Raw genomic sequence first — 3,919 nt, 5'->3', positions numbered from 1 at the left:
CTGAATGTGACTCTGATCACCATAATTCTAAATAATGGCAAGCTTCTGAAGTTGTGTTATGTAGCTGAAGATTCTGAAGATCTCAAGCCAGACGATTGAGGTTATCAAGGTTCTGACTGAAGATTCTGAAGATTCTAAAGTTCTCAAGACATACTACTGACATTGTCAAGGTTCTAACCCAAGATTATGAAGTTTCTGAATCCGGCTATATGTTTCTTCATTTCATGCTTCATCAACTTTCATCAGAAGCCAATGAACTTGAAGATAAGATCAAATAGGAACGTGATCAAATAATATATAGTACAAATCAAACATCCTTTCCACTACCCGATTTCGTGGGTAATGACAATACTATACATCACATATATCACTGATTTTATGGTTGAAGGACAGTATGCAGTATCACTCCTCTCTCATCCAACAGTGGACAACCGCTCTATGAGCTTTTCCCTTTTTTCCCTCCAACGGTCTTCTTTTTATGCTATATAAGTGAGACTTGGAGACTTGAAGTAAAGGTCGGTGACACAATATTTTGAAAAGTCTATTTCTTTGTGAAAAGCTATAATTTGTTTGTACATGGTTTTTCTTTAAGTGTTTGTTTACCATTTATGTAAAATCAGCTTGTATAGAGCAACTTGTAACATACAAAAATATTATTCAAACTGTTTGTTTGATTCCTTGAGGAGGTTATCCTTGAGAAGACAAAGAAAGTTGTTCATTGTGAATCCTTAAGGAGAGTAGGGTACAATTGGATCCTTGAGAAGACAAAGAAGGTTATTCTTTGTGATTATTGTAATCTGTTGATTATATTGGATCGAGTCCTTGTGTATAAGGCAAAATCACCTTGGCGAGTGGACTGAAGTAGTTTCGAGCTTCAAATGAACCAGGATAAAAATACTTGTATTTTTATATCTTTGTTATTAATCTATTTGTGGTGTTCTTGTTTTGTTAAAAGCTTTTTCTTGTAAAACCCAATGCAAACCCCCCATTTCTTGTGTTTTTCACACATTCAGTTGGTAATTTGAAATATTTTGATTGGTCCATTTTGAATTAGATCCCATATTTCATTTTTGCTAATTTTCATCGTGTGCCCTAGCTTGAGGATTGTTAGATTTGCCACGTCAATTAATGAGGCCAGATCCAACGCTCCATGTTTTTTCTGATTTTATTTCTTTTCCTTTTTTCATTTTAAATTTCATTTTCTTTAAAAAATCATAATAAATTCATTTTTCATCCAAAAAATCCTAAAAAATTTCTAACATTTTATTTTATTTTTCTTCATCTAATTTTTATTTTTCCATATTTTATTTTCTTAATTTTCTATTTTTCTTGAATTTTCTATTTTCTCCTTTGTTTTAATTGGTTTAAAAATACTTTTAGGCATTTAAAATTTCTGAAAAAAATACTTTATGTCTCTTATTTTATTTCTAACCTTCCATAATTTTCTTGGCCATTTATTTGGTATTTTGACTGGCTTTATGGGTTTTCTCTTTAATTTTCCTTTTAAAATTCATTTTAAAAATGTTTTTTAATGCATTTTATTTTATTTTATTACATTTTTTATTTGTTTGATCTTTGTTGACTTCTGTTAGCCTTTGCTCTTAGTTGATTTGATCATAGGTCTCATCAAACTCAATGGATCTTTGGTGTTGATGGGGTGAAAACCCTAATCCACCAAAATGAATGATTGATTTTGATGATGATGACTTGCTCAATCTTTTGATCCAATTTGGATTTTGTTTTCTCTTGTCTTCTTCTTCATCTCTTTCTCTTCGTTTTCCTTTTGATCAATTAGATGGTTTGTATCCATCTTGTTCATGATGTATAGATTGGTGTTTATTGAATTTTCATCATTTCAAATCTACCTCTTGATTGATCATGGATCATTTAAGGTATTTTGGATTGATGCATAAGTTTGTCCTAAGTATCATGAAGTATTGATTGATGTAATGGACCACTCTCCTAGCCTTTATGCTTGATCAACCCTCTTTTCTTTTTTTGTGTGGCATAACTTTAGGAGAATGATTTACATATCATTCTCTAGCATGTATTAACACAAATATTATTATTGACCAACCTCAGATAGTTATGACTTCTACATAAGTCAAATTAAGATTGCTTAACATAGCACTAAATTTGTCCCGAATCTAAAAGAAAGTCATTTTTGTAAGTGATATTGTAAGTCTCCTACTTCCCATGGTATTGTGTGAAAAATATTGTTTTCTTTTTACCTAAGAGAGCTAGTGGCATACTTTTTGATTTTATCCAAGTTGGAGCCCTTCTCATAGGTGATATAAAGGACCATATTCTCATACTTATGAGTGAATAGTTGATGTTCTCCAAAAAATGATGATTTGCCTCCTCTTTTTGATCACTAACACCATTTACTAACATTTTATTGTATTAACTTTACTTTAATGTCATTTATCTTATGCTATTTACTTTATGCTTTTATTTTAGCATCTCATATCATATTTTCTCTTTGTCCACTTGGACCATGTTTATGTTTATGCTCTTTTTCCTTTGTTCAGTTGGACTTGTTTTTCTTTTGAAGACATCAATAAAGGAAATAACCCTAAAAAATTGGTTTGAGATTTTGTGATTTGAGACCTTGACACTTTGCTTTGGGAGTTTGAGATTTGAGACCTTGGGATTCATCCGGTACCTTTGACTTTGGGCTTCTTTTGCAGACTTGTCTTGATTACTTTGGTTTCATCTGATACATGGATTATTCTTTGCTTATTTGGCTTGCTTGAGCTTAATCCAAAGGAGGGAATTCTTTCTTGACTTATGTCATAAAGCTTGTTATTTCTTGGTTAGATCATTCCTCCCTAGCTTTTACTTTATGTTCTAAGATAGTCTCTCCATCTCCTCCCCTTCTTTAATTTTCAAAATCTTTTCCATTTTCCAAAAACCTTCTTATTTTCAAACTTGAACCACTTTCTCAATAATACCTTGACTTTTGTCAAGTGACTTTCAAAATCTTTTCTTAAATAAATGCTAATACATCTTAAGCATATTCAAACAAATTTCAAAATACTTAAAAAAATACATAACTCATTTAAACTATTTTGTGCTCTTTGTGCATTTTTTTCTTGTAAAACTTTTTTCTCAAAGTTTAGACATGAGTCATTACCATAGTTGAGATATAATTCTCCTATACCCATAATATTGATGATAATTATTTTCCACCTAATAGATCTAGTGGCATACTTGTTGATCTTTATCCAAGTCAGAGCCCTTCTCCATGGTGATGCAAAGTTCTCATACTTGTGGGTGACTAGTTGAGTATTCTCCTTAAAATGACAAAATGATTTTTCATTAAAACTGAATCAAAACAAAAATATTTTTTATTTTTACCATAAATTACGAGGTTTTGATCCTCCATTGCCTTTTGTTGGTACATATACATAAGACTCGGGAAGTCTTGGCAAACACAAAAATGATTAAAACATTTATTTTCTCATTTCCCCAATCTTTTGCAAACAACACCATTTTAAAGCCAAAATGCAGATATTTTCAAAGAGGTTCCAATAAAGTATTATAGATGTTTAGGAGGATAATACCTTCCCTTTGCATAACTAACCCCCAAACTCTTATCTCTTTTTATTAGTTTTATTTTAAAACTTCTTTGAGCTTTGTTCGTACTTTTTCCCTTTCCTTTGGAAATAATAAAAGTGAGGTGGAGACTCTTGCTTTATGAGTTAATTTAATTAATAGCTTAATCTCAATTTTTTTACCACTATAGTAATATTGTAACGCCTCAGACTACTTTCAGGATTATCGTCTGACCCCATAAACCAACACAGGTCTTTTCAGGATGGTTAGTCCTCACTCAAACGCTTTCTGGGAAACTTCCCAGAAGGTCACTCATCCAAATACTACTCTGAGTCAAGCATGCTTAGCTATAGAGTTCTTA

Source organism: Lathyrus oleraceus, chromosome 1 (genome assembly GCF_024323335.1).
Source record: "Lathyrus oleraceus cultivar Zhongwan6 chromosome 1, CAAS_Psat_ZW6_1.0, whole genome shotgun sequence".
Lineage (NCBI taxonomy): Eukaryota > Viridiplantae > Streptophyta > Magnoliopsida > Fabales > Fabaceae > Lathyrus > Lathyrus oleraceus.
The sequence above is the reverse complement of the archived record's forward strand: the minus strand, read 5'-3'. Positions refer to the sequence as shown.